This window comes from Bos indicus, chromosome 20 (assembly GCF_029378745.1).
Source record: "Bos indicus isolate NIAB-ARS_2022 breed Sahiwal x Tharparkar chromosome 20, NIAB-ARS_B.indTharparkar_mat_pri_1.0, whole genome shotgun sequence".
Taxonomy (NCBI): Eukaryota; Metazoa; Chordata; class Mammalia; order Artiodactyla; family Bovidae; genus Bos; species Bos indicus.
The window spans coordinates 22,691,650-22,699,665 of NC_091779.1; the positions used below are offsets into that span (position 1 = coordinate 22,691,650).

At 43.6% G+C, this 8,016-nt stretch overlaps 1 non-coding gene across 1 annotated transcript; it reads right to left on the reverse strand.

Annotated features, from left to right (window-relative positions):
* Positions 1 to 316: 316 nt before the first annotated feature.
* Positions 317 to 420, reverse strand: LOC139178094 (U6 spliceosomal RNA). The gene has a single exon (XR_011562518.1). It is a non-coding gene; the product is annotated as a U6 spliceosomal RNA (small nuclear RNA).
* Between the last annotated feature and the right edge of the window lie 7,596 nt (positions 421 to 8,016).

The following is an 8,016-nucleotide window of genomic DNA, read 5'->3' on the forward strand; positions in this document are numbered from 1 at the left end:
TGATCTACGTTAGTTGCCTGCAGACACCAAACATGGTGACATAAAACAACAGAAATGTATTCTGTCCAGTTCTGGAGACCAGAAGTCCAAAATCAGCATCACTAAGGCAAAATTAAGGTGTCATTAGGGCCATACTCTCTCAGGGTGTTCTAGGGGAGAGCCCATTCCTTCCTTTTCCACTTTCTGGTGGCTGTTAGGATTCCTCAGCTTGTGGCCACATCACTCCAACCTTCAAATCTCTCTTTGTTCCATTTTCAAATCACCTTCTCTTCTGTGTGCCTGAGTGAAATCTCCCTTTGCCTGCCCCACCCCTTGTTTAAAATATGAATGCTTCACAAATTTGCATGACATCCTTGTGCAGGGGCCATGCTAATCTCTGTATTGTTTCGATTTTAGTACATGTGCTATAGAAGTAAGCTCCGCCTCTTTCTTGTAAGGACACCTGTGATGGCATTTAGGGCTCACCCATATAATTCAGTGAAACTGACTTCTCTCAAGATGCTTAAATTAATCACATCTGAAAAGAGCCATCTTCCAAATAATGTAACATTTACAGGTCCAGGGATTAGGATCTTATGACTTGGGGGATCATTATTCAGTCAGCTTCCATCTTGGAGAACTTTGTCAAAATAAAAACTTTGTTAAAGTAACAGCCATTAAATCAACTACCAGCAAGAAGGAACTACCATGATTCTTTTTTAATACTAGTCAAGATTTACTTAATTCAAATAATAGAAGTGTTGGCCTAAAAATGTTGGAAATCAGGCATGGAAAAATCTGGAATATGACTGTTATATAGGCAAACATCAGTATCTGCTATAGAATACTCATGTGCAACTATTGTGTTTAGCAAGAGCTTACAATGACTTAAGAAAATAAATTTCGTAAAGTAATAGGAAGAAAACCTTTTATCTATAGTATGGTCACAACAGAGAATGAAATTCTCTTGTGCATTAAAAAGATGGAGACAATACACAATACAATACACTAGTGTTTTCCTGGTGGTATGGAAGTTTGGGTTATTAACTTTCTTTTCTCTTTTTTGTATTTTTGAAAATTTTTTATGAAAAGTATATATATATATAGAGAGAGAGCTTAAATTAAAAATATTTTAATAAGAAATCAATAGTATTGTTATATGATAATAGTGTATTTTTAAATCATAATATCAGTTTATTTTGCATCATGTCACTTAATTTCTCTATCTCATTTAGTTTACTGTATCAAAATTATACAGAATAGCCACAGACCCCGGCTACCCACTCCAGTATTCTAGCCTGGAGAATTCCATGGACCATATAGTCATGGGGTCGCAAAGAGTCGGACACGACTGAGTGACTTTCACTCACTCCACCCAGACGAATTCTTCTGCTTTCAAAAAGACCTAGAGCCCTTACCTTGTCATTAGAGTTATCTTTCTGAAACATGGGTTGTGAGATCCACCATGCGTGCACATGTGCTAAGTCGCTTCAGTTCTGTCTGACTCCTTGTGACCTTATGGACTGCAGCCCGCCAGCCTCCTCTGTCCCTTGGGATTCCCCAGCAGGAACACTGGAGTGGGTTGCCATGCCCTCCTCTGAGATCCACCTTGCTTCTCATCAAAAATATTTAATGTCTTTTTGTTGCTTTAGAAAATGTCTTTTCTTTTCTAACTTTGGCACTTGGAGTTGTACCTCACAAGAGTTGTAGTTTTCAAAGTCCCAGACACCAGATGCCCCCTGACTCAGTCATGTTCTTTTTGCTCTGCCTTGACCGTTTATGGTCTTTCTCAAGCCCATCTCTACTCAGGGGTTCTCCCTGTGGTCCCAGATGGAGGAGCAGCTCAACTCCACCAGGGATCTTATTAGAAATGCAAATTCTCAGACCTCCTGAATCAGAAACTCTGGGGGTGAGCCTCCTGATGCAAGTCTTGACAAACCCTCGAGGTAATTTCAATATATGCTAGAGACTGAGAGACTCGGGGTTAGCTAGTTTTGTCCTGCTGCTGCTGCTGCTGCTAAGTCACTTCAGTCGTGTCCAACTCTGTGCGACCCCATAGACGGAAGCCCACCAGGCTCCCCTGTCCTTGGGATTCTCCAGGCAAGAACACTGGAGTGGGTTGCCATTGCCTTCTCCAATGCATGAAAGTGAAAAGTGAAAGTGAAGTCGCTCAGTCATGTCCGACTCTTAGCGACCCCATGGACTGCAGCCTACCAGGCTCCTCCATCCATGGGATTTTCCAGGCAAGAGTACTAGAGTGGGGTGCCATTGCCTTCTCTGAGCTTTGTCCGACTTTGTTTATTATTGCATTCTTACATTTGTGGCAATCAACATTACTAGAATCACCACGGTATTATTCATCCTAGAGAATTAATTTGTAAATCAATTTTACAACTATATATTAGGCCAGCAATTGGCCTTCTAAATGAATAACATACCTATATTCCTATGATTTTCTTGCTATATCAGTCATTTTTCCTGTAGGTAAATATTTCTTAGCTTGTTTTTATGTATTTTATGCATATGAGTCAATGAACCAGGGCAAGGATGAACACTCTTTCTTAACCATCCTCTGGATCACTTATTCTAAAATCATCAAATGCCTACTTTGAGCAAACATTGTCTATGATTCAAAGCCATTCCTTCAGCTGCAGTTCATTGAATAGGCCTAGTAACACATGACCATTCCTCTGTCTCTTCTGTTTTCCTCAACTAAACCAAAAACATACCCGGAAGAATCATGGCCATTCTGTCTAAAGACCCAACAAAGAATCCCCCACCAACTTTGCTTGTAGTTTTATAACCTCAGGCAGATCATCTTTCCCTAGAGTCTTACATTCATCATTGTGGAAATAGAGATGGTAGAGGATTTTTTCTTTGATTATATGGATTCTCATGTGCTAAAATCTATGAGCTTGATAAGGGAGGGTTTGGTTCAGGTCCTACTTTTTCCTCCACTGTCATCTGAAGGAACTGTGTTTTGATCTCTGATTAACACCTAATCCCATGGCTGGCACATACGTGTGTGTGTGCTCAGTACTCAGTAGTGTCTGACTCTTTGCAACCCCACGGACTATAGTCTGCCAGGCTTCTCTGTTCATAGGATTCTCTGGGCAAGAATACTGGAGTGGGTTGCCATTTCCTCCTCCAAGGGGTATTTTCAGCCCAGGGATTGAACCCATGTCTCCTGCATTGGCAGGTGGATTCTTTACCACTGAGCCATTTGGGAAGCCAGCTGGCACATAGTGAAGGCCAAATAAACAATTATTGGATAAATGGAAGAAACAATGAAAGGGATGATGGAAGGGTGGAAGGATAGAAGGAAGAAGAGAAGAGTGAGAGGGAGGAGGGGAAAAGGATAGGAGGGAGGGAGGAAGGGAGAGAGGAAGAAGGCAGGGAGTTGGCTACCTGTAGATCAGACACAGCTTCTGATGTGGGGAAATGCTTAGGGAAGACAGGTAGAATTGGAACTCTAATACTTAGTCTCGAATACCTAACCTGTGCCAACAGCTAACTAGCTAGGTATGCTCCAACGGTAAATTAACCATTGGTTCTCTCCCTGGAGGATGTTTTCAGCAGCTCCTGCCAGGTGCAGAGGGTGAGGCCTCTGAGAGTCCGAGAAAAGGGCTTTGTGAATTATAAAGCAAAATGCAGATGGTAATTAACTAGCACATCACAAGCAAGGACAAGTCTCCTGAGCAGTCCCAGGAGAGACTGTTTTGCCTTTTTTTGGTCTTTTGAATTCTCAAAATTGTCCTCAGCTTATACAAAATCAACCTGAAATGATCTGTGATTAAAATTTCCCCTCTGAAAATCTAAGCGACTTGGGACTTGTAGGAATTGGACCATTTGTAGATAATTTATGAATAATACTCGCCTTTCAAATAGCCTCTGTCTTCCCAAAGAGCCCTCTGTCCTGTCAGTGGGACTGCTGCCAAGGCCGAAACTGCTCAACTGGGCCAGAGACACTGAAGTCACTGGTGTCTCTGATTCTTCTAAGAATTTGGGACACTTTATTGAAGCATTTGTTTTTCCTCATATAAAATGTAGGCTAAAAAGTTATTAGCTATCTTTCTGTTGGGAAAGGCTTTCAAAATGTTAATGCCTGTGATTCACTCAGCTTTTGCTTCGTCTTGTTGTTGTTCAGTCCTTCAGTCGTGTCTGACTCTTTGCAGCCCCATAAACTGCAGCACACAGGCTTCCCTGTCCTTCACCATCTCCTGGAGCTTGCTGAAACTCATGTCTATTGAGTCAGTGGTGCCATCCAACCATCCCATCCTCTGTCACCCCCTTCTCCTCCTGCCTGCAGTCTTTCCCAGGATAAGGGTCTTGTCCAATGAATCAGCTCTTCTCATCAGGTGGCCAAAGTAGTGGAGCTTCAGCCTCAGCATCAGTCCTTCCAATGAATATTCAGGGTTGATTTCCTTTAGGATGGACTGTTTGGATCTCCTTGCAGTCCAAGGGACTCTCAAGAGACTTCTCCAATTCCACAGCTCAAAAGCGTCAATGTCAGTTCTTCAGTGCTCAGCCTCCTTAATGGTCCAACTCTCACATCTATACATGACTGCTGGAAAAACCATAGTTTTGACTATATGGACCTTTGTCAGCAAAGTAATGTCTCTGCTTTTTAATACACTAAGTTTGCTATAACTTTCCTTCCAAGGAGCAAGTGTCTTTTAATTTCATGGCTGCAGTCACCATCTGCAGTGATTTTGGAGCCCCCCAAAATAAAGTCTCTCACTGTTTCCATTGTTTCCCCATCTATTTGTCATGAAATGAAGGGACCAGATGCCATGATCTTAGTTTTTTGAATGTTGAATTTCAAGCCAACTTTTTCCCTCTCCTCTTTCACCTTCATCAAGATATTACTTTGTTTACTGCTAAAATAATGGAAACTCAAATCAAATACTGAGCAGAACCCAACATATCCTGGTCACGGTAATATTCAGGGGCTTGAAACAACGACTAAGCTCTCTGCTCCTTTTTCACAGGATTCTGTGAACATGAAAGGGAGTCAGTAACACCATCTTTTCCTCTGCCTTTCTTTCAGGTCAGTCCTGACGGGCACAGTCTTAGCCTGTGTTTGCATGTGCCTCTGAAAGGCGAGATCAGCAGTATTAAACCAAACAGTGGCACTCTGTGGTACCAAACCAGACAAGACCACGCAGAGTTGAGTTGCCTGAGGAATGATGCCTGTTCTTATATGTCAATTGGGTTGTCATGGTTTTTTTCCTTGCCTCTGCTGAGCTGGAGTGATGGAAGTCTCATGGTTGTTCACACCCTGGGATTATGATATATTTTATTAGCTCTCAATACTGCTCAAGGAAAGGTAAAATTTTTAAATGGTCAAGTTCAAAAGAGAGCACTGCTAGCTGTGATCTCTGTGTCTCTGGCAAAATTCCACCAGGTCCACTCCCACACCCAAAATGCACATGCAGAGCCCTCCCCGGCCACTGGCTGGGCGTGTCTGAGTTCACACATATTCCTGCAACTGGCTCTGTGGACTGGAGGTCTTTATGTTGCTCCTCAAGGATCCACTAATGGCGAGTGATAAAATGGATTGCCTGGTGCAGAAGAGAGTCAGATTGACTTAATTGCCTAAGAAACAAGAAATGTATTAAGCAGGGCTTTTATGGTGTGGAGGTGAGAGCTTTTACATTTCAGAAGATATACAGCATAATATACCAAGCTGTGCCATTTCAAATATAATGGGCACGGTGTAATGTTGAGATAGAACACATACCCATTGCTGAGAACATTGTTTAGCTTGGAAAACATCTGAAAAAGCAGCTTCACAGTGGAACTCTTCTCTGCTTGTCTCTAAATCCCAGAGAGTTGTTCTCTGTGTGGTGTCCATCTTCCCTTTTGTTCCCCTTATGTTCTATAGCATTGGCTTTCTAAAGGCTGGAAAGAAAGCTCCTAGGGATGCGTATCAGCATTCGTAGGAGGAAATACATGTCTACTTTGAAACACTAGTTCATATTGTAACAGAATGCCGTAACTTGAGAACCAATAATAAGGCCACCGTTCTCATAATACAAGCAAAGAAGGTAAAGTTTGATAAATTCTCTTTGCTGAGGTGAATCTGCATCATGAATCTTCAGAGAGGACACCCAGTTGGGGGTGGAGGTCTCATCTGCCTTGGTGGCTCATGTCAGAATCTTCTTGGGTGGTCAGGCATAACACTTTTGTTTATAAAATAGGAAAAGAAAAATGTCTAAGGCTCAGAACAATTCTGGGCACAGATAATAACAGGAAACCCCTGTATCTTTCCAGTAGTATCAACTTGAGGTGACTGAGCTGGGACACGAGCCCCCTGCCAGGGTAGGAGCCACATATTCAGGGCCTGAGATCCAGGGTCAGGAAGAGAAAGTTAAGTGTTATAAGTGAAGACAGCCGTGGCTTCAACAGCACAGGCTTTGCCTTCATTGCATGGACAAGTGTTTGCCCTAGGAAAATGGAAGAGAAAGAGGATTGTGGGCAATGAGTCCAGCAAGGGGCCTCAGAAAGGGGCCTGGCCTGCTGAGCTGTATTCAGGAAGGAGGCTGCAATGAAAGTGAAAGTGTTAGTTGCTCAGTCGTATCTGACTCTTTATGACCCCATGGACTGTAGGCTGCCAGGCTGCTCTGTCCCTGGCATTCTTCAGGCAAGAATACTGGAGTGGGTTGCAAATCCCTTCTCCAGGGGATCTTCCTGACCCAGGGATTGAACCCTCATCTCCTGCTTTGCATGCAGATTCTTTTGCATTTGAGCTAAAGGGAAGCCCCTCAAGAATATGGAAGTTCCTCAAGAAACAATTGTGAAGTGTGTGGGGAGGAAGAGGGACAGAGGCTGCTTCCTCATTTTCCCTGGTGGTGCCCTGGGCAGGGGGTAGGGGCAGAGGTCCCACCTGAGCACGCAGACAGCAGAGTTAATCCCTGTTCAGCAGAGAGGCAGCTCTTTGCAGGTGACTTCATGCTGTCATTTTATAAGACCTTCTGAACCTACTCAAGGGTGTTTAGTCCCACAGTCTTCATGACCAGTGGCTCTGGGGAGCATAAAGAGTGAGTCAGGTAGGAGTAGTGACAAAGAGGATGGTCAGTCATAGCCAGCAGGTCTGATAAATGAGTTTTAACAGTGAAAAGAGGAGAAAGCCTAGTGAGTGCAAATGCCGCAAGAATCACCATGTGCCACAGCTGTGGATGGGGCCGTGCCCCCGTGGTCCTCCCTTGTCCCACCCACAGTTGTGGAAGAGTTGGTAGGACCCTGTGTTGATGAAAGGGTGTAACCTCTGAGTCACACTCTGAAAGGGTAGCAAGCAGCACCGGGGGAGACCAGAAGGGTGGCCCTGAGAGATGGCGCTAAGAGCTGAGCGTGGCCCCAGCCAACATACAGCAATGCAACTGAGACTTCAGTCTTCTAACCAACAGGAACTAGTGTTCTTTCAATACTCTGCATGAACTTGGAAGTGAACTCTTCCCCAGAGCCTGCAGATAAAAGCCCATCTAGCCAACACTCTCATGTCAGCCTGTGAGACCCTAAATGGAAAATTCAGCTAAGCCCACCCAGACTTCTAACCTATTGAATTAGAAATAATAAGTGAGTGTTTTAAGCTACTAAATTTATGATCATTTGCTGTGCCACAGGAGAAGAATACTATAACAGCCATGCTTACACGTTTGTAACTGCTTTCACACTGTACCTGCAGAGTTGAGTAGTAACAACAGAGACCTCACGTCTACAGAAACTAAAATATTTACTATCTGACACTTGACAAAAAGTTTACTCATCTGTGCATGCGTGCTAAGTTGCTTCAGTTGTGTCCAACTCTTTGCAACCCTATGGACTGTAGCCAGCCAGGCTCCTCTGTCTGTGGGATTCTCCAGACAAGAATACTGGAGTGGGTTGCCACATCCTCCTCCAGGGGATCTTCCCAACCCAGGGATCAAACCTGCTTCTCTTAAGTCTGCTTGCACTGGCAGGTGGATTCTTTAAGCCTCTTATTCATCTGTCCTTTAATCAAAAATGTAATCTCATGTCAGATGTATTTAGTGAGAG